Here is a 24,411-nt window from a genome sequence, read left to right on the forward strand (position 1 = left end):
ATGGCACATGTATACATATGTAACAAACCTGCACATTGTGCACATGTACCCTAGAACTTAAAGTAAAATAAAAAAAAGAACAATTGACAAATCTGTTTCATATTGGGTATAAATAAATTATTGATAGTTTGACTCCCTGAAAAAATAGATAAAATAATAAATGAAAATGAAGCAGGAACTACATGGTGAAAAGGAGAAGAATTCTAAAGATGAAGAAAATGCATGTAAGTTAAAATTATTGAAAATGTAGTATTTTTCTTAAAATCTAAGTAAAAATCACAGTACACAATTACAGAAGTAACATGATAAAAAATGTAAAATAAAACAAAAATAGCTAGCTATTTACAAAGCAAGAAGAATAGATTCTGGAAAGAACATGATTTTTATTTATTGCTGTATTCATGTACAGTGAAGGAGAGGGAGTAAACATGTCTAGCCTCGTACCCGAAGGCAGAAAGATGAACAAGTGACGAGTCCAACAGGTTAATTAGAAGTAAAGAAAGAGCAATCTGACTTCAGATTCATCCTCTGCAGTAATAAACCTAGGAAGATAATGAAACAACTTTAAAAAAAATTGAATTTTTTTTTAGTAGGTAAAAAGCAGAAACAATCCGAATGGCCATAATAAGAGAATTGGTAAATTTGATATCCTGTTAAATTCAAAACAGGATTATTATCTATCTCTTAAAAATAAGATTGCAACCTGAAGAATACTCCTCAAAACTGTTAAGGTCATCATAGCCAGGAAAATCTGAGGAATTGTTACAGCCAAGAGGAAACTTAATCCCAAGCAATAGTTTTTTTTAAAAATTTCAAACACAATTCTTTTAATACTATTCATAATAGTGAGAATGCAAATCAATCTAAATATTTAACACTAAGGAAATTATCTTTAAAATTCTGTGGGAAAAGTGGTGATATCCCCTTTATCATTTTTTATTGCGTCTATCTGATTCTTCTCATTTCTTCTTTACTAGTCTGGCTAGCGGTCTATCTATTTTGTTAATCTTTTTAAAAAACCAACTCCTGGATTCATTGATTTTTTTTGAAGGGTTTTTCATGTCTCTATCTCCTTCAGTTCTGCTCTTCTCTTAGTTATTTCTTCTCTTCTTCTGACTTTTGAATTTGTTTCCTCTTGCTTCTCTAGTTCTTTTAATTTTGATGTTAGGGTGTTGACTTTAGATCTTTCCCACTTTCTCCTGTGGGTATTTAGTGCTATAAATTTCTCCCTAAACACTGCTTTAGCCATGTCCTAGAAATTCTGGTATGTTGTGTCTTTGTTCTCATTGGTTTCAAAGAACTTATTTATTTCTGCCTTAATTTCGTTATTTACCCAGTAGTCATTCAGGAGCAGTTTGTCAGTTTCCATGTAGTTGTGCAGTTTTGAATGAGTTTCTTAATCCAGAGTTCTAATTTGATTGCACTGTGGTCTGAAAGACTGTTCGTTACGATTTCCATTCTTTTGCATTTGCTGAAGGGTGTTTTATTTCCAACCATGTGGTCAATTTTAGAATAAGTGAGATGTGGTGCTGAGAAGAATGTATATTCTGTTGATTTGGGGTGGAGAGTTCTGCAGATGTCTATTAGGTCTGCTTACTCCAGAGCTGAGTTCAAGTTCTGAATATCCTTGTTAATTTTCTGTCTCATTGATCTGTCTAATATTGACTGATCCCACAGATGAACTAAAATGGCTATTCCAAATCTTAACACACAGTATTCAAATATGTATTGAGTGCTTGTTATTAATATGTATTTCACACAATTCCAAGGTGAGAATATAGGAGTGTGAACCGGACACACAGCTGCTTTCCTCAAGCATGAATTAAGGTGAGATTCAAACAGTAATTTTTCTTAGAATGTTGGGGTGATGGAAGACTTTTATACGTTTCATAAAATTCCAAATTTTCTACAATACATATGTATGTTTAACATAAATCAATGTTAGTTTAAAACATAAGAAATATGTCTTGCCTAAAATTTGTTTCTGACTTCTGCCTCTCAAGGGAAATACACTAGAGCAAACAAAAGCCAGAGAACTAATGTTTTGTTTCATTTTTCTCTGGCTGGAATCAACAGAGTAGCATCCTGTGAAAAAAAGGCATTATTCCTCGGATGCAAAATGGCAATGGACATAGTTTAAGAATAGCAGCAAAGGCATGGGTGTCTCACCTGTACACTATATGCTGGGGCCTAATATGGTCAACAAGAACACCATGCATTTGTAGAAAATTGCTGTTTTTCAAGGCATTTTCTTCTATCATCTTCCCCACAACTCTGGGAAGCAGGAAGGGCAAAAATCATTATTTCTAGTTTGCAGAGACATCATAGATCAAGAGAGGTTAAGTTGCTTTCTTCCAGCTTCGCACTTTAAAAATGACACAACCCAGACTAGTCTTCGTTCCCTGACTTCCCATAATTCTCTTTCTACCACACCGTGTGCACCTTGTAGTGTGACTGGCCTTTCTTATCATTCATCTTCATTATGCAACTTTGCAACACAAATTGCAGGGAAACATATAGTTACAGTGCTAAGAATTATTTTCCAATGAGTTTTTAGACCTCAGAAAGTCTCTTGGGATCACTGAGCTTTGGTAGAATAAAACACTCAGTACATTGAAAGGGGCAGGTTTGTGCAGGGTGCAGCAAACTATTAATATAACTTTATTCTTTTCTGTCATTGTTCCTCTAAATCCACTATTATTTTTTCAAATGTCACTGCTCTTGAGTGAATCTAATAACTTTTTTACTTCTCCTGGATATTAAAAAAAAATTCCTCAAGTCTCATTAATCACATGCAAAGTTTTTTCATTTTCGTAATTAAAATGCCCGGTCCAGTTTAAATGCTAACTCTAAACTTGATTTAGGTTAAATATTTGTCCTTCCTTAGTCTGATATTGCTTCAAGCTAGGCAACCTTCAGTGAAGACAGAAGATGCGTACTGCAAAATCTCTGATTGCTTTTTGCTTCTTACCCACCCTCTATCCCCACATAGGGGGTTCTCGATGGCTCCTGTCTGGAAGTATAAGTGGGGAAGTATGGAGTAAAATGGGGGGAGAAAGGAGTTTATTTAATGTCTCTCTGGGTTTAGCAAGTGTTCAAAGCTGACTTCCCTGCTTGGTGCTTTATTGTTACCCCCAAAATTCCCCACTGGAAATATCAGGTTCAACCTCCCTCAATGTGAGCAACAGCCCCTCCTCCAGCCAGCCACTGAGGACAATCCCCTCTTCTCTGTATCTGAGGGTACCACCTTCAGCTTCCCTCTGCTGAGATAGCTTCTCTCTGAAAAATAGCTCTCTTGGAGGAATTTTATTCTAAAATGATGGGCAGACCAACTCCTTCCCGCGTAGCACTCACCCTATCTAAAGCAGAGACACCCCATCAACTTGCTGCTGGTGGCAGCTTAGCTGACTTTCCATGCAGACTTCTCTTTTCCCCTCCCATCAAGCAATCTCCTCCAGCCTCAATTTTTGCATATAAACTGCTGGGACCCAGGATGAAAATTTATTTCTTGTGTCCCCCAAATTGCAAGGGACATATCTCAAGCTCTTTGACTGAAAATCAAATCTCTCTCCCTTGTTTGGAAGTGAGAATAAAATACTCTTTTTCCTTTCTTTATCGGGGGGAGAGAAAATATCACAACCATTGTAAACTTTGACCCTAAAAAACCCTTTCTGAGAAGAATCATAACTTCTTTTCTACAGCCTGGAAGAAGGCAGTAGGTGTCACCTATTTCCCTTTCAAATTCTGCATGGGTGGTCTAACGCTTCTTTGGAACGGTGTAATTAGTTGACCTTTATTGTTTTCTTTTTGACTTTTGGGACATTATAAAACCTAGACTAAAAAAAAAAGCCTCTTTTGTTTTTCTTCTTATATTAGGAATCCACCTGAAAACTTGAAGGTATATGAAACCTGTGGGTTAGAAACCAGATTTTTTAGAAACTGTCCCTGGAAAAGCAGTGAATACAAAGACAGCTCTAGACAAAAATGAAATATGATTAATCTATGTTATGATGAAAGAGAGTCATTGTCATTCAAGAAAGACAGCACTAGAGAGGTATGAATGTTGTAGATGCCAGCATGAAATAACTTTTGTCAGACCCTGACAAAATGAGGCCAGAAAAGGAACAAAGGGAAGGGTTACTCATACTTGTATATTTGAAATAAGAACTATTTCCAAGGACTTTCTAAAAACCCCACAAGACTCTTCATGTCCTTCACACATCATCTACTTTGCATGGCTGGCACACTGCACAAGTGAGAAGGCTTATCACCAGACATTCTTTAGAATTGCAATAATTCAGATAAGATGCTCTCAAAGAAACACTTGCCCAGTAACAGCATCTCTACCAATGAACTGATGATAATTCTGGCTTTGAGCCTCTAGAATCAATAAACTCTGTTCTGAGGAGCTTGTGTGAACTTCTTGTTTTTGCTAATAAAAGCATTCCTTTACCTTGCCCTCTCCAGGTGCACTTGTGGTGTGCCACTCTGTGCATACTGAATTACAATCCCCCTTTCCCATTTCCAAATGAATACAGATTTTAGAAAAAAAGGCTGGGCGCGGTGGCTCACGCTTGTAATCCCAGCACTTTGGGAGGCCGAGGCGGGCGGATCACGAGGTCAGGAGATCGAGACCACGGTGAAACCCCGTCTCTACTAAAAACACAAAAAATTGGCCGGGCGTGGTGGCGGGCGCCTGTAGTCCCAGCTACTCAGAGAGGCTGAGGCAGGAGAATGGCGTGAACCCAGGAGGCGGAGCTTACAGTGAGCCGAGATTGCGCCACTGCACTCCAGCCTGGGTGACAGAGTGAGACTCCGTCTCAAAAAAAAATAAAATAAATAAAATAATAATAAAAAAATAAATAAAATAAAAAAATAAAAAAAATAGAAAAAAAAAACCTTATTTTAACCTGGTTTCTTTTATATCAATTTGTCAAAATATCACCATTTAATTTTATTAGGTGTTTCCATATAATAACATAAATATATTTTGAAAACATACATATACACCTTTAACCCTGCACCCTCAAATGCCTCTCCACACATTTGCTTCTGCTCATTGACATCTATCTAGAAGCATAACTATCATTACCTATAAACTGGATGCATTACCTAGGGAGCTGTTAAAGTATACTGATGCCCAGTCCCCACCCCAGCTCAGTGAAATCAGAATCTCTGGAGATTGAAAATGGTCTTGGATATTTTTTAAAAATTTCCCACCTGATTTCAATATACGTCTAAAGTTGAGAATTGCTGTTACAAGAACTCAATGCTGGGATGCAACTTAAAGCTTATCTACATTCAATCTTTTCATCTATACATGTTAGAAAGCATAAGCTACATTTTTCTTAAGTGATTCTGGTTCTTGACCTCCTCAACCCAGGTGGAATCATAATTCAGAAAAATTCGAAGCATACAGGGATAAAGAAGGAAGGTGACAAGCTACCTGCCCACTGGTGCTTATTCTGCCACTGCACTGGGAGATTGGCTTTTGACTCATGTGGTGGCCGAAGGGAGATGGCAAAATAGATTTATATTTCTGAATATTTGCTAACAGGGTATAAATACCTCTCATATACGAGCTGCAAAAAGCAGGTGTATCCTGGAACGAGGTCATAATAGCTCAGGAGGGACAACTGTTAAATTTTCAGGAATTTTGAAAGCCAATTGTTATTATGTTGGTAGCTTGAAATTGGCCATATTGGGATTATTTACACCATAGAAATTAGTAAATGCTACAAATCAGGGCTCCCTTCTCCCTCCTGAGAGAACTAACTGTGAAACATTTACCAGCAAAGCACTGGATGTAAGTATTGAAAGATAATTATCAGACTGTCCTTAGTTTTAAAGCTTAAGGCAAGCCATAGGAGGCTTTGCAGCTGGCTGGTTCCCTTTCCTTAACAAATCTGATAGAAGTTACCTCCTGGATAAGATTTTTATAGGACTGGAAAAGAGGGAAACATAAACCAATGTTTATTCTAATAAACTATGTGCTCACACATGTAGATCTACTAACGTGTATTTATCATAATATAGAAAACTACTATAGGTGTTTCTCAACTTATTAACATTAATCAGTGCCCTTGCAACAATTTTGCTTCACTATTCAGTATCCATCTTCTACATTTTCCCAATCTGTGCATGAGAAAGCTGTGTTTTTGTTGTTTTGTTTTGTTTTGTAAATGCCATGTTTACTCCTTAAGTTGTTGGTGTGGGAATATGCTTAGCTAATTTTTAAAACTGTTTTAGTAAATGATGGTTAAACAGCATTTATCCTTCTCCGTAAAGATTTATGTTAAGAGGAGAATATATTATGCAGAATTGTAATACTTTGTAAGAACGTGTCTGCTCTCACAAACAAGATGACACATAATGGGGGCTGTGTGGAAGCATCCTGAAGTAGTTGATTGTTTATCTATCATTTCTTTCAGCATTTTTTCTTCCATTGAATAAACTAACAACATGAAGTTAGCTTAGATAATACAAATACTCAACAAGACCAAAGAGCCAGGTAGTGTCAGCTGTTTAACATGCCAGTAATCATAACTGTTATCCATCTTGCTAGCAGATTAAAAATAAATAAAATTAAAAAATGTCTTGGCCTTGAGTTTATTATACTTGAATACTTCATAATTCCTACAGTTCCCCACTTCCAGCAAACATCAAGCAGCTGCTATGCCCATGTCCTCCTGCCTATGCCTTCTCTTCACACTGTACCTGCTCCTCTGGCTCTACAAATCCCACATGTCAGTCCTTAAAGGACAACCAAATGATCCCCACTTCACTGGCCCAGTCTTTTCGGTGAGTGTTCCATGATTCATAACTTGGTGGTTTAGTTTGGATATTTGTCCCCACCCAAATCTTATGTTGAATTGTAATCCTCAATGCTGGAGGTAGGGCCTGGTGGGAGGTGTTTGGATCATGGGGGTGGCTCCCTCATGGCTTGGTGCTGTCTTTATGATAGTGGGTGAGTACTCAAAAGATCTGGTTGCTTAAAAGTGTGTGGCATCCCCGTACCCCACTCGCTTTCTCTCTAGTTCCCACTCCTGCCATGTGAGATGCTTACTCCTCCCTAACCTTTCACCATGATTATAAGCTTCCTGAAGCCCTCACTCAAAACTGAGCAGATGCTGGTGCCATGCTTCCTGTACAGCCTGCAGAATCATGATCCAATTAAACCTTTTTTCTTATAAATTACCTGGCCCCAGGTATTTTAGAACACCTAAAATAGCAATGCAAGAACAGCCTAATACTCTTGGTTATGAATTGTGCCTCCGTATCTTTTATCCTACCCTCTGGACCCAATTAAAATTTATCATTCCTGTGATTCCCATCCCTTCAAGTACTTATGTGACAATATGGTCATTAACCAAAACATAAGTTCAATGCTTCATCTGTATAATGTGGTATTAATACTTGCATTTGTAACAGAGGACTTCCTGGAATAGGCAATGATTAATTCAATACATCTATGTAAAGGCTGAGAATTTCAAATAAAATCCTATAGAAGAATGTTGGAGCAATATGGTGGCAATGGTCATTTGGTAGCATCCATTAAAATCACATCCAAAGTGGAGGAAGTTCACTTCACATTTCTCTAAAGGGAATCCTTGGTAAACATTCCAGTAGAGGATAGGGTCTTTGGTAAGATGAATTCTTACCATTTAATATGTTTGTCACTTTATTTAAACTGCTTCTGTGACCGTATATTCATATATTCAGCTTTTGAGCCTGGCATATGATAGAATAGAGGAACTACAAGGTCTTGTTAGGTCACCTCACCCAGTTCCCACCCAGCATATACATTGGACTATAACTAGAAATCTCTTAGATATTCAAATCCTATTTCTTATATCGAACACCCAGTTATGTATATTGTACACCCAATCCTATTTTTATTTAGGAAGAATCATTAATGATATGAGGAAATTTTTAAGATATAATAAATAAAAAAAGCCAATGTTCATAATTGTTATTTTGGATCATAACTACTAAAAGAGGGAGGGGTAGGCATTACCTCTTGATGGTGTGATTATAGGTTTGTAATGTTTATTCTACCTTCTTTTTAAACATGAATATGGGATGTGTGCATAAATATCATTTTTATTTTAAAAGAAAAGTTTATTTAAGATAAATTCTCAATCATGGGCTCTTTATAATCCATTTAACTATCAAGCCTGATATAAATTAGTCAACATGACTCATGCATAATGAGCTGAGCTATACATATCTGTGGTGTGTTGTTTATGAACTTAGGGGAACACTTGTTGCCTAAAACTTTTTCCATAAACTCATTCATATCTGACATTCTTTTAATGAAGGACCAGTTAGTTTTTCTGTATTTAGGGCAACTAATGTCCAGTCACAGTATCACAGAGAGGCAAATAATAAATGTCATATCCACACTGAAGGTCTGTTCTGAGTGCAAGAAGGAATTGGGTTTTCTCTCTTTCTTCCCCAACTCACTAAAGACAATATTGGATGCTGCAAGAAATTAAATCAACATACAGGATTCCCATTCTCAGTGAGTTAGGTCCATCATAAGTCATACTTCATAACTCAGACTAACAAAGAGTTAACATCCTTCTTGCAGTCTCCCCTCTCTCAATTCCCTGAGTACAGGTTTTAGTTCCAAATACCAATTTTCTGGTTTTTTTTTTTCTGCCTGTGAAACTGCAGCCTTATTATCTCTCTGGAACCCATTTCATTGTCTCTCTTTTAAAAATTTTAACTATGCGTTCCATCTGCCATCACTGAACTGGAATGTCCTTAAAATGTAAAGCAAGTCCCACTGGGAATTGCCTTAAATAATCATTTGCCTGATAAACAGCAAATCACAAAATGGGTTTTAACTTCTTTAAATTAATAACCAAAAATAAATAAATAAAGAGAGACAAAGTCTTGCTTAGCTCACACAATAGGCATGTCTGAATTCCCTCTTTCTTTATCCACTGAGTAAAAGTACCTGTTGAGGGAGCCACAAGACTTCACACTGCATGGCATGGTAGCTTGAGATGCTCCTGTGGTGGGGGTTACATAGCGGGGGCACCTACGGGAACAGCCACATTTCTGCCGCTTATTGTGAGATCTCAGAGTTCCTCCTTTAAAGCATTTTCCCATAAAGTGTTTATAATTAGAATGTTTTGCCTGCCAACACATTTGATGGAAAGGGAAGTGCTCCTTCCCCCTTCTGTGAGCAAGTGGTAGGACAATTCAGATGCTTCAGATACATAAGAGACTTATCATTTATTGAACAATTATTTATCGAGTGCCTACTCTGCATCACAGCCTGTGCTGGGCGCTGGTTAAGTTAAAGTGTAGTACCAAACAACAGATCTTACTGTTTGGTAGAAGAGACAAATATTAACAAATAACCATACAAAGAAATGCACAACTGCAACTGTGACTAGAGTTATGAAGGAGTGATCTATGATATTGAAGAGCCTGTAAGTGAAGGATTTGTTCTATCAAGTGATGTGAAAGCAAAAAAAAAAAAAAAAAAGAGAGAGAGATCCTTAATCCAAGATCTGAAGGGTAAGTAGGGGATTATTACTCCAAAAAAGGGAAGTAAGATTTAAGCTAGAAGAGAAACCTCTGTACCTTGTGCAAAAACCCTTCCGTAGGAGGGAGCACCCCAAGTACTGGAAACGAGAGGATAACCATGCTGGACGGAGCACAAAGAGTGATAGTGATGGAGGTCAATTTTGTCATGTAGACAAATGTTAAAGGGTTTTGCTTTTGTAATTTTTATTTAGAGATAATTTTAGGCTTATAGAAGAGTTTTAAAGATACTACAAAGAGTTCCCATATTCCCTTTACTTGAGCTTCTCTAATGTCGACAAATTATATCACTATGGTACCTTTACCAAAACTAAGAAATTACTATTTGCATGATATTATAACTAAAGTAGAGAGTTTATTCAGATTTTAACAGTTATTCTGGTCCTGAAATAGACAGGAGACACCGGTAGAAAATATTGTTAAAAAGATTGTTAATCTTGCTATACCCTAATTGAAGAGGACTGGCAAAGAACAGCACAAACAAGAGCCAACACCACTGACATCTCAACGGGTTCAGCTTACACTAATTTGACTGAAAAGTTAAAGTTGAGCAAACTTTCCATTCAATGAGTGCCAAAACCATTGTGTCCCAGTCAGCTGCAGCCAAAAGCAGTGCTTTCAATAAAAATTTTAAACATATGGGATTAAGATCCCGAAGCATTTATTCGAATAACTGTAACAGAAGAAAAAAAAAAAAACATGGCTTTACCAATACAATCCTAAAGACAAAGCACAATCAAAGTAACAGCAACCAAGAGGTGGAAGTGGTCCAGTCACAGCAACAGCAGACTGTTCAAGAGCAAAGGTCACAGCAACAGTTTGGGGGATGCTCAAGGCATTCTGCTTGTTGACTTTCTGAAAAGCCAAAGAACAATAGCATCTGCTGATTATAAGAGTATTTTGAGAAAGGCAAAGCTTTAGCTGAAAAATGTCTGGGAATGCTTCACCAGAGTCTTTCCCTACAATGACAATGTTCCTGCTGATTCTTTTCATAAAATAAGGCAATTTTGTGAAAGTTTTGAGGGGAAATCATTAGCTATCACCTTCCAGTCCTGATTTGGCTCCTTATAACTTCTTCTTCTTTCCTAATCTTTAAAAAAATCTTTAAAGAAAATCCATTTTTCTTCAGCTAATAGTGTCGAAAAGGTCTGCTTCAACATGGTTAGATCCCCAGAATCCTCAGTTCTTTAGGAATGAACTAATATTATCACTTACAAAAGTGTCTTGAATTTAATGGAGGTTATGATGAGGAATAAAGTTTGTGTATTTTATTATATTTTATCTTTTATTTCCATGTTTCCAAAAATTGTTTGAAGTCCCCTCAAAACTCTCAAAACTCAGCTGTTATAAAAAACATACAGTCCAGTTAGAAAATTATCAAAGTACATACACAGACATTTCACCAACATGGTTGTACAGATGGCAAATAAACTCATGAACATATGTTCGGCATCCTTATCCAGTAGGGGTACGCAATGAGAAATCTCTACATACCAATCAGAACAGCGAAAGTTTTTTAAAAAGTGAGAACATACTTTTAAATGTTGATGAGGATGGAGAGAAATTAGATCATTAATACACTGCCGGTGGAAATATACAATGGTATAGTCTTTTGGAAACTGCTGAAAAACACTTTGGCAATTTCCTTAAAAAATAAACATACAACTACCATATGACCTGGAAATTGCAATCCTGGATATTTTATCCCAGGGAAATAGAATTATCTTTACATATAAACCTGTAAACAAATGTATATAGCAGCTTTATTTGTAATAACCAAAAACTGAAAACAACTCCAATGTCCTTTAATAGGTTAATGGTTAAATAAACCATGGTATATCATATTATGAAATACTATTCAGCAATACAAGGGTATGAATTATTCAAACAACCACCTGGATAACTCTCCAGAAAACCACAGAGAGGGGATAAAAGTCTAATCCCAAATGGTCACATATGTGTTGTATAATTCCATTTATACAACATTATTGAAATGTCAAAATTATAAAAATGGAGAATAGATTAGTGATTGACAGGGTTTAAAAAAATGTCAAGTGTGAGAGGGAAGTGAGAAGAGGGAAAAATGAGGTAATAGTAATGATAAACTGTTCTGTGTCTTGACTGTGCCAGTGTTAATGTCTTGGTTGTAATATTGCAGTACAGTTTTCAATATGTTGCAATTGGGGGCAACTGGGTTTATGTTACACAGAATCTCTCTGTAATGTTTCTTATAAATGTATGTATATATACATTCATCTTAAAGTAAAAAATATTTTTTAAAAAATATGACAATTCTACAATGACAGTTGGAAGAACAAGAGAAATATTTTGTTGTAGGATCTCTGTATAATACCTGAGGAGGTATGCATTAGTGAAGTACACTGCAAACCTTAAAGGGCCTATTAAGAAAATTAAACAATGGGGTATATATAATAATTTAGTACGGAATATGAAATGAAATCATAAAAGATAACCAATGACAAAGCATAAAAACAAAAAAACGAACAAGGAATAGATAGAAAAAAAAACAATTATGCTGGTACAACTAACACTTAGAGTAACAATGTATTAATGCAAATGGTCTAAATTCACCAATCAAAGGCTGGATAAATAATCTAGACTTCACCATAATCTATTTATAAAACTCAACTCAAGTATAAATTGGTTAATATTTATGTGTATATATAAATTCACTTTAAACATAAACATAACTTTATAGTAAGTAAAATTATAAAATAAATTCTATGCTTAAATACATTTCAAAAAGGCAGTATAATTTTGTTAAAATCAATGTATAACTCAGAACAAGGAATATTACCAGTGGTAAAGGAGGTCATTTCATAATTCATCAGGAGGAAATAATAATTCAATGTTTATGTGCCTAACAATAAACCTTTAAAACTAATAAAAATAGATGTAAAAGGAGCTATAGACATATGCCAAACTACATTTGGAGATTTCAACAGCTCTCTTTTAACTGACGCATCACAAAAACAGACAATTAGTAAAAATAAAAATATAAAGAACAATAATATATTATTAAGAAAATTGACTTAATAGAGTTTAGAATATTAAACTCATATTCTTTTTGGAACATTAACTAAAACAGATCATGATATTGGCCAAAAAACAAGGCTCAATATATTTGAAGTGATTGAAATCATGTGAAGTGTGTTATCTGACTGGAAAATAATAAATTATAAATCAATAGCAGTAGGATATATGGACTATCCCAGATATATAGAAACTAAACAACATATTTTTATATAATTTATGGGTAAAAGAAGGTATCAAAAGTTAAATTAAAAATATGTTGAATGGAATAAAAATGACAACATAACATCAAAAAACATGTTGGATGCAGTTAAAATAATGCTTCTATCCAGTAAAACAGTAAGAAATGTTCACAAGCACTCTAATCTTCACATTAAGCACAAAATAACGCCAAAGAAATTGAAAGCAGTGGTTCACTGACAATGAAACCCGAAAACAGCTCAACACTTGCCTAGATTAACTTAACTTGCCACACTGAAAGTCTATCAGAAGAAGCAGCATGCACATCTCAGGCATAAATACTCATTATTTTAGTTCTCAGTTCTACTGTATGCTCAATACTCAATCAAAAGTTATGAGACACCCAAAATGCAGATAGAAAACAATACATAGTCAAGGGGCAAAATAATCAGCACAGCCAGACTCAGAGGTAATTGAGATGTTGGAATTTCAGAGAGGGATTTAAAAATAACTATGAGTAATGTGTTCAAGTCTCTAGTAGAAGAAACTGATAACATGTAATATTATGTGGGAAATTACAACAAAAATGGAAACCATAAAAATAATTTTAAAATACTGTAAATAAAAAACATGTTAGCAGAGATGAAGACTCACTTTGACAGACTTGGTAGCTAATTCAAAGCAACTCAGGAAAGAATCTGGGAATTTGCAGATTTGTTAACAGAAATTACTCAAACTTAAGCCAAGGAAAAAAAAAGTAAAAAACAAAAACAGAGCATCCCGTGTTGTTGGACAATATCAAAATGTTTAACACACATGTAATCCATCCCAAAATAAAAGGAAAAAGAGTGAGGTAGAAAAATATCTGAAGGGATAATGGTTGAGAATTATTTTAAAAATTACAAAATACATCAAACTACAGATACAAGAGATTTTGGGAACTCCAAGCAGGATAAATAACGAATGAAATAAAACACACATACACACTTAAACATATCGTATTCCAGTAGCTCAAAACCAAAAGATAAAGGGAATATGTTGAAGGCATTCAGAGGGTAAAAGTAGAAGATATACACAGGAAGAAAAGGGAGAAATCCAGCAGACTTCTTGTCAAAAATTATACAAGCCTTAAGTAAAATGATCACCATGACTAAAGCACCGAAAGTAAAATACTGTGCACCTCAAATTTTATGCATAGTGAAACTACCTTTACTAAATGCAAAAGAAATTGGGATAACTTTAGACAAACAAAAATTGATCATTCATTGCCAGCAGACCTGCACTACAAGAAACATTTTTTAAAATGGCCTCAGGAAGACCAGAATATATCAGAAAAAATTTAGATCTGTCAGCAAACTAACAGAGGAACAGAAAACCAAACACCACATGTTCTCTTTCATAAGTGGGAGTTGAGCAACGAGAACACATGGACACAGAAAGGGGAACAACATACACCAGATCCTGGTAGGGGGTGACAAAGTGAGGAGAGGGAACTTAAAAAGGAGGGTCAATAGGTGCAGCAAACCACCATGGCACACGTATACCTATGTAAAAAACCTGGACGTTCTGTACATGTATCCTGTTTTTTTCTTTTTTAGAAGAAATAAAGAAAAAAAATCAAGATGATCAAAAAAATGTAGCTCTGTACAAAGAAATAAAAATTTCTGGAAATGATTAATCATCAATGTAAATATAAAAGATATTCTAAAATGCATTAATTGCTATAAAAGATATTTTATTTTATTATTTTATATATAATATATATTTTAATTGTTTTTAGAGACAGTATCTTACTCTGGTGTCCAGGCTGAAGTGCAGTGGCATGATCATAGCTCACTGCAGCTTTGAACTCCCAGTCTCAAGCAATCTTCCTGCCTCCCAAGTAGCTGAGTCTACAGGAATGCACCACAATACCTAATTTTTTTTTTAATTTTTTTTCTCTTTTTAGAGACAGAATATTGCTTTGTTGGCCAGTCTGGTGTCAAACTCCTGGGCTCAAATGAGCCTCCTGCCTTGGCCTCCAAAAGTGCTGGCATTACAGGTGTGAGCCCCCATGCCTGGCCTATAAAAGAAATTTTACTGCCTAACATGTAAAAAAGTTACTTAAATGTATTTTAAGTTTATAAGTATGTAAAAATAGCATAGATGACAAAAATAGCACAAAAAATAGGAGAGATAAATCTACTGTGATTTGTAAAATTCTGGGTTTTTTCTTTTCTCTTTTTAAAAATTTTTTCATATCAAATGGGTAATGTACTAATGTCATAATAAGATGTAAGAAAGGCACATCTCACATATGAGTTAAAAAATCCAGTCATCGCATGTATAAGCTGCAAAATGATGTGTAAGAATCTTATACTACATGCAAAACCATATAATATTCAAATCAATATTATAATTAATTAAAGATGCATATTGTAAACTTTAGGGTACAAATTAAAATTTTAAAGAGGTATGAATAATAACCTAGAAATGGAGATTAAATAAACTCTTATGATACAAAATTGCTCCAAATGCTATCAGGAAGAAAGAGAAATAAAGCAACAAGAAACAGAACATATAGTATGTTTATGGGAATCTAAGATTGGTTCGAACATTTGAAAATTATTCAGTGTAATTTACCAAATCAACATAAATAGAAAGAAAAGTTTGATCATCTCAATAGATGGAAGGAAAACATTTAACAGCTTTCAACATTCATCAAAGTTAAAATGTCAGCAAAGCTGGAAGAGAACTTTCTCAACTTGTGAAATGTATACACCAAAAACAACAACAATAACAACAACAAAAAGCAAGTAAAATTATATAAACAGTGAAGACTGAACGAATTTCCCCCAAAATCAAGAACGAAGCATGCATGTCTGCTCTGACCACTTTTACTCACTATCATACTAAAAACTCTAGCCAATGCAATCAGAGAAGAGAAATAAATTAAAAACTTGCATATTTAAAATGAAAAAATAAACTTTCACTTGAAGATCAATGATTGTTCATGTAGAAACTCCCTAATATTCTGTATTAAAACACTACTGGAACTAATGAGTTCAAGGTCATGGGATACAAGATAAGTATGCAAAATAATCTGTTTTATTTATGTATACTATTATTAGAAATTAAAATAGAAATAAAACAGTTTTAAACAATAGTAAAAAAGAAAAAGCAGTTACAAATCTAAAAAAATCTGTATGATCTGTATATGGAAAACTAAATATTACTGATTAAAAAACTCAAAAGACACTTAAGTAAATGGTGAAAGAAAAAAGTCAAACCAAGACTATTTCTCCATAATTCCACATTTTGTAAATTCTAGAGAGTGAAACTATTTTTCAGTCACAGAAAGCAGACCAATGATTGCCTAGGAATGGAGTTAAAGATTAGGATAGATTAAGGAAGGTGGAAGGAAACTTTAGGGAGTAATGAAAACATTATTTTGATTGTGATGGTGGTGTCATAAGTGTAAGCAGATGTCAAAATTAAATAAAGTGTATACTTTGACTATGTACAATGTAGTTCATTATATATCAATTATCCTTCTATAACTCATGAAAAAAGAAAAGCTGTGTTTCTATATAGGTCAATTTGTAAATAAAAACGATATTGGTTGTTTCTTAGCCAGAAACTCTTACAAATGTTATATTTGTTAGTGAACTTTGAAATGCAGAATTAAAGGAACAAAAATTCAGCAACAAACATTCAAATTTATGAAAAAATTTTGATCCTACTGTATGCAAAATTCAAAAGTCAAATACCTATGAATGAAAGATGTAATTAAATGAAAAAATGTGATTTGAGAAAAGGTATGGGACATTATTTTGCTGATGTAAAGATGCTATGAGAATAATAGGTCTTCTAGTTTGTGCTTGTAAACTAAATTTGCCAAAAACCTAATACTCAGTTGTAGCTGATTTAGAAATATAGAAAGGCACTTCTCTTTGATTTTCTTTATTTTACAGTGTAGTTCCCTCTGCCTGGAGCAATAGTGTTTAGCCCTGGCTATACATCAGCACAGACAATGATACTTTTAAAAATAAAAATTTCAAAGGTGCACCTACAGAGGTTCTGAATTAGTAGGACTGGCATCCAGCTCAGATATCTGGAGGTTTAAAGTACTCTCTTCAAGATGATAATGCCCCATCATGGTTGACAACCATTGTCCTTGAAAGAGCAAGGATCCAAAGTCAAGTTAGCATGTGATTGTCATCCAAAGATAGCCATCCATATTGGAGTCTTCAAGGCACCCTAGAAAAGTTTTGACTCTACCTGAAGGGATACAAGCTACTCAAATCTGGATGGAGAACTTGGGATATAAAAATAAAAGCTAACATTTAAAGACTGGGAAAATGGTGATGTATTTTACTTTGACATACTTATGTATTTCAATTTTTATGTAATTATTTCATCACAATGTTTATGCTTTGATGTTTATTAAAGATATTAAAGATATTTTTGAAATAACCAAGTAGAATGATCTCTATCTCTCTCTCTCTCTCTGACCTTCTCTCTCTCATCACTTCTTTACCCCATTTTCCACACTCTTGTTTCTCAATGAAACACATCAACAGAAAGTGTGGTCACATGATCCATGAGGTCAATCAAAAGCATCAGAGTTTACCTGTTGATATTGAATAAGTGATTTCAGCCAGGTGAATAAGTGATATCAGCCAGGTGAATAAGAGAAGACAATGCTATCTTTTTAAAAGTAGTTTTATCTTTCATTATCATAAATAAAAACATATATTCACTGGAATAAATACAGCAAATAGTTATTGATTTCTTATAATTGCTGTAACTTTCATTATTATACTTTCCTGAAAGTAAGTATAATAAAAAAAGAAAGAAAGAATTCGCCACCATGCCACTACAAAATGATAGTCTCAGTCACCATTTTGGTAAATATATTTTTTCAGACATTTTTCCATGTTATTTTGAAAATGCGTATGGAGTAGATTAAAAAAATACAGGCAAGTATACCTATTATTTATTTTCCCCTTTTTTGTGCAGTAATATTTATTTTAAAATATTTTATAACATTTTTAATTTGTTTATTTTTACTGTTTGCCTTGTTTATCCTGGGTCAATTATTATTTTTCACTTCATGATTATTACTGAGGATACTTTTATTGTGTAGAGCAAGTACATTAAAAATGGCCCACTCCTGATATTAAATATGCCATTAATATACAATGTATTCTCATTGGTCTGGCTACTTCTGCTCAAAATTATATTCATAATATCCTATAATGCTGGTGTTGTATGTGCCATTTCATTCTATTGTTAAGTAGGAGTTCATTGTTGAATCAACCACATTTTTATTCAACATTTAATATTTTGATAACTATTTCTGAAGGATGAAGAGGAAGGTGGAAGAAGAGTCTTTACTACCTATTGTGCACTTGTTTGCCAAACATTGTGCTTAGCAGTTTATATGCATTATTCAGTTCTCCCCACAAGGCACCTACGAAAGAGACCCTATTGTTAGCCCATATTTTAAAATGAAGTAACTGAGGCACAGAACACATAAAAGATTGGTACAACATTATATTGCTAAAAGTGACTTATCCTGGTTATAAACAGATACTGTATTAGTTCAGTGTCCCAAAGCGTGACAACCAAAAAATATTCCCTCCTTAGTCATCTTCAAAAGTGTGTGAAATTGTTTGCTTCTACACTGACCACCACTGCAGTAATAAATGATAAAATTTCCAACCACCAGGTTTGCAAAATCAAACCTTACATTGATAGCAAAAATCATAATTCCAATCTGTACAGTGAAGCTCCATTTTGAGAATACAATTTCTGTAGTACTTTAGTCTTTTTCCTTTATTCTGTTTTTATTTTCTTTAGGGTATTAAACAATTTCTACAAGTTTATTCTTCTTTAAAATTCCAGAGGCAGGAGACTCCACAGTTAGTTCAATACTGATATCTAAACTAGGGTTGCCAGATTTAGTAAATAAAAATAGAAGGATGTTCAGTTAAATTTGATTTTTAGATAAACAACAAAGAATTTTTTAGGATGTGTATTCCTCATGAAACAGTTGGGAAAACAAATACTAGAAGTATTATTTGCTTTCCATCTTAAATTCAAATTAATTGAGTGTCCTGTATTTTATTTGGCAAGCCTAATCTAAACTAAAGCAATATAGTTTTAGAGACTCTCCCCCGATGAAAGATAATCTTGTGTGTCTCAAGCAAATAAAAACATAAGAAATTATCTCAAATGTTGCTTACTGAGTTTGTTTGTATAAAAAGAACATCTAAAATGTACAATTAAAAATGTTTACTTCCATCCTCCAGAAATCGTTCTTATTAATCCTTCCAAATACGTCGAGAAGAGAAAACAAACTAAAAAACAAAACAAAAAAATAAAGCACCAATCATAGAATGCATAAGGTACCCTAAAGTAAGCAGGGTCCATATTTCCTCCAAGAAAGGGTGCCCTCATGGAAGTAAGGACTCTATAAACATGGGCCAAACTTAAAAATAGTTAAGAAGAACCCCTCTTCTGCCACCTCTGTCCCACTTGCCTTTTTCCACCATATTGAAATCTTGAAATAAATCTGGAGACAGTAGCTATGAAAAACCAATAGAATTACTTGCAAGTGGCTATCATGAACTACCCAGAATAAAGAGTTCTTTCTTTTTGTAAGCATAAAACTAGTAAAGATGTTAAAAGAAAGCAATTTGAGACCGTCTTCCCCTTCAGCTAAATGTTAGACAAGGACACGAAGAGTGGTTAGCTCTTTTCTGACACTAACACCGAACCCTTGCCCTTCAGAATGATGATAATGCTCTGCTGGATGGCACAGTTATTCAGTGTTGGCATGCCACTCGATGCAGTCTATTTAAAACGTTTTTAGGAGCTTGGATTTTCCCTTCCCTATAATTTAGAAGGCAGAACAGAGAGGCAGTTTGCTCTTAAAACAATGCAATTGTGAGCTCCTGAGCCATTGTCAGACTGACTTGTTTTCCATGGAAAGTAACTCCCTTGATGTATGCCAGAGATCTGTAGTCCCAGATTAATGAGAGAGGGCTCACATAACTTGTGCTTAGTTCTGGAACTTTAAAAAGAGTGAAGTGATTGTAATGGAAAGAATAAAGGAAGGGACTTAAGTGGCAGCAGGAGACTTGGGTCTGGTTCCCTTTTTTCAATCTTGCTACACACTAGGGTGTGGCCTTTGGTAAATTAATTATCATCTTGGAACTGCAGTGTCTTCTTCCTTAAAGTACTGAGATTTGACTACATTATTGTACAGATCTTTTTGAAACTAGAAGTCTATGGCATTTTACATTAGCTTTGGTTTCCCTCAGGATTCTTGTGTTTTGTTCAATTCTTCCAGCTCTGCCACTGCTTGAGCAATCATCATAAATCACGGGGCTCAGTGGCTCTCTAACAACTCTTTTAGAAATCTTTATGAAACAAGTCAGCCTAAGAAATATCAAGGACTGCTGCCTTCAAAGGCTTCTGGGAAGTAAGGTATGGATGTATAATTCTTAAAAGACAAAAATAAAAACAACCATCAAAGTACTGAAGAATAAGGGAAAAAAGAAAGAAAGAGGAAACATATCAGAGGGAAATATTTAGATAATTTTTTAAAAGGATGAGTATGAGAAAAATATAGAGGAGCGTTATATCAGGACAGGGTTAGAACAAGACACTGTTTTCAAAGAGGGCTAAAGATGTTTCAGGAAAAGAGTGGAAGAGATTGCACCCACAGGAAGAAATAAGTTCAAGCATTCACTCTTCTGGTGAACAGAAGGGCTATATACTTTCTCTAAATATTACTTAGCAATAAGTAAAGCAGATACAGCCACATACACAACTACCAATTTCCATCCTTGGGTTGTCGGTCTATATGACAGAAAAGGGTCAGGAAGGCAAGGTAATGAGTGGGGAGGAGTAATTGGGCAGTGGTTCATATTATGGAATGGAAGAAATTAGTCATGTGGGAGTCGGGATGCAGAGGAAACGATGGGGAAGAAGAGCGGTGATGTGTGTCTTTATTCCCTGGGAAGACTGAGAAATGGCAACCTACTCAGGAACTCTTGACAGTGTTGGAGAGAGCTCAGGATGTTGAACACTTGAAACAAGGAAATCTTTCTGAGTTATTTTCATACTTTCCATTGAAAGAACAGAAAGAATATCCAACTTAAAAGACATTTCTGTTAGATTTCATAGATTTCTTTTTCTATTGGACAGCTAATAGGTAGCTGCTTCTTCAAGCTGTATAGAGAAATAGCTTTAGTCTGAGTTGCAGAGACAGCTAACACCATGATACAAAGTCCTTTCTTGAGAGAGATGCAAGCTTCGTCTGGTCATAAGAAGGATACAGATTGTGTTTTCCCTCCTTCTCTTGCTACCCAGTAAGTCTATTTGTTTTATTTTTTATTCTCCTGAGAGTAAGAAAACATGTTGTGAATTTAAAATATGTAGACACAAAATAGGAGCCTAAGGAAGTGGATGATTAAAGAGTGGAGAATAATACAGGCAGTGCAATAAAATAATGAAGAAGGTCACTGTTTTCTAAGCAGTTCTGTCTCACAAATCAGAATATAGGAGATGAATACTCCTAACTCCATGAACTTTTTGCAGTTTACCTCCTTCCATAGCCCATCATGTGAACAGACATAGTGTCCAGTCAATAGACTCTCCACTCCTGCCTTGACGAACACCATGTCAGATTGGAGAAAGACTGTCCCAAAGCCAAGCCAGTCCTCTCAACCCCATAATTCAAATGTATCTCCACTTATAATTATCCCTCACTTCTGTTTAACTTTTCAGAATTGACAGCTAGACAGTCTCACAGAAAGCCAAGCTGCATACACTTATTAAATTCCTACTTTCTGCAAGATCTGTGTAAAAAAATTCTGAGGAAAGGAAGCTGGAAAACCTTGGATCTAATCTCTCATTCTAACTTTAAATAAAGGCAAACATCTACCAAACCTAATTCACAGCAAAATATATAAAGAAAACTCAGAAAGGGAGTCAAAGCGGTGTTGAAAATGGAAAAAAGGAAAATGTACAACCTAGAAACAGCCAAGAGGTAAATAAATAAATTCAATTTATGTACATATACAGGCACACATTATAATAACTTAGCATTTGCATCTATCAGATAGGTAAAAAATTGAAAACATCCAAATTGGCGAGGATAAGGCAAAATAAATCCTTTTATGTATTGTTGGCTTTGAATGTCAGGCTTCGTCTGATGGGGAATCACTGACGACTTCAGGATAGTAGACTTGCATTGCCTACCTGATGCTTTAAAAATATAATATGGAAGTGATATGGAGGAAGAGAGGACTAAAAGAAGGGAGGGTCTATTTGGAGGTCTTGTCAATAGATAAATGTTAGATAAAAATAACTTTCATTGGCTATTGGCCATGGATTTAGAGAAAAAGAGAAATCTAGGACCTGGTGTTAGAATAGAAAATGGAGTCCTGGAATTAAATGATGTAATTTTGTTCCTGATATTTCAGTTTGGGGAATAAAAAATGTTAAACAGAAATGTGAATGTTACTTTAGAACCCTGTTGTGGAAAAAAGGGGGTTTAAATTTAAGTTCTGGGTAATGTTTATTTGTGTCTTGGTTGCTGATTTTTAAACTATAGGAAACACATTTTAAAATCTATATTCTTGCCTATACATTGAAATAGAATGATCTGCCCAACATTAGCCAACACAAATACACTTCATGAAGATGAGAACCACAGAGTATGCATGTACCATATGGGAAGAATTAAAAGAAGCTCTCTTTATTCTCCATGTTTCCATTGTACAAGTTTTGTTCTAAAAGTAAAACAATACTGGAGGTTTAAATGTTGCCTATTTTACGATATAGACTTCCTTTGTTAAAAAAAGTTTTATTCTTGTATATGCTTTCTAATTTACAAAACCCTTCTAAACACATCGACCCCCTTGAATATACCCAACTCTTTCTGAGTTAGGATGCTGGGTATCACAATATTGTTTCCGATAAGGGGACTTTAACTGAGAGAGCCTATGGCGTATTTACCCAAAGCCATGTAGCTGGTTAGTGGTAGAGCTGGATTAAGTGCCCAGGTCTCTTTCAATGTACTTACACTGATAGCAATAGGCCCTGAGATGCAATGATTACCAAAGAGTAGTCCCTCATAGATCCTTTCATAAACATCAAGATAAATGTAAATGTTTTGTGGAAAAAATTTATTTTTTTATGATTGTATTATAAGGTCTATAATGTAACTAGCTATATATCAGTAGCCTAGCTATTGCATATGTCCATCTCTGCAGATTCAGATGATCACCTGGAAGATCTATTTCTCTCTCTAGTGTGCCCAGCAAGGATGGTGTCTAGTAGTTATGACTGCTCTCCTAGTCTGTAATAGCGGGCATAAGTCTCATCATTCTCCCATATCTTCTTTCATTTATCTATAGCCCAATATCATTTTTTTCCTCCAAGAAAGAGTGTTACTTTTCTCTATTTGGATGTATATCATGCAACAATATCTGGAAATCTCAACCATGGCTGTTTTTCCTATTGTTATTATCTCCAAAATTAACTATGAAGCCTTGCCACATTAGGAGCATTCTCTTTGCACATCCTGAGTTTGGATGTAGCCTATGTGACAGTTGAGATTCCACTGGAGGGATCTCTGGATGTTTCTTGAACACTTCAAGAGGAATAGTCCCTTTGAAAATGATACTGCATCTTGTATTTGAGTGTAGGGAGTGATGAGGTGTAGGTGGAACATCCTGCAGTACATATACTCTTTATCATGTGCATTGGTTTGGATCTTCTAAGAAGTAAACACTGATGTAGGTTTAAATGACCATCCTAGATTTACCAGGGGAAGGAGGAGAAGACAGGGCAATCCTTTAGACAGGCATATGGATGTAACATTTTTGGAAGGTAAGAAGCAAGGGGATTGGGTAAAAAATATCTTGGCTGTATCACAATTCCAAGAAAGGTTTTGCCAGGTTAGTACAGAGTCTTTTAGCCAATGCCACTAGCTGGAGCAGTCCCACATTTCACTAGCATGGGCCTGTCTTGGTACCTCTGCCATTCATCAGGAGCAGTCTTACTGAAAAAAAATAGACTTTGTGGATGCGGGGGATAGTAGCCAGGGTCACCAGTCAACTGTGTGCACCACAGAAAGGAACCTGAGAAGTGCATTTTTATGGCTACTGAAAATTGGTGTTATTCATTTCCCTGAAAAATATTGTTCTAAAAAATATTTGGTGTCTTAATATCATTAGTTGTTCTCAGTCTGACCGGCCATGAGATTGAAGTGAACCCTTTACTGTGCTTTATTGTTAACAATTTAACTAGAATTATTGTGCACGTCTTGGTTAAATTTACTTTTTGTTTTTGTGTGTGTGTGTTTGTACATGTATACATAAAGATAGATCTCTAAATAAATATAAAACATATCCTTATATTTAAATATTTACTGCATATGCTCTATTAAAATTCAGACTTGGTATAAGAACATTCTACTAACAAGCCATATTGACATCTCTATAGAAGCAGGACTAATTGGTGGCTCATAGAGGGAGGGAAGACTTCCTGAGATCAATAGCATAATGATTACTATTTCCTGTAGTGTTTGTTAAGAACTTTACCAATGAATTTAAA

At 34.9% G+C, this 24,411-nt stretch overlaps 1 non-coding gene across 1 annotated transcript; it reads right to left on the reverse strand.

The window, feature by feature from the left end:
• Window positions 1-15,033: 15,033 nt before the first annotated feature.
• Window positions 15,034-15,137, reverse strand: LOC129485609 (small nucleolar RNA U13). The gene has a single exon (XR_008658744.1). It is a non-coding gene; the product is annotated as a small nucleolar RNA U13 (small nucleolar RNA).
• Window positions 15,138-24,411: the final 9,274 nt, after the last annotated feature.

This window comes from Symphalangus syndactylus, chromosome 6 (assembly GCF_028878055.3).
Source record: "Symphalangus syndactylus isolate Jambi chromosome 6, NHGRI_mSymSyn1-v2.1_pri, whole genome shotgun sequence".
Classification (NCBI taxonomy): domain Eukaryota; kingdom Metazoa; phylum Chordata; class Mammalia; order Primates; family Hylobatidae; genus Symphalangus; species Symphalangus syndactylus.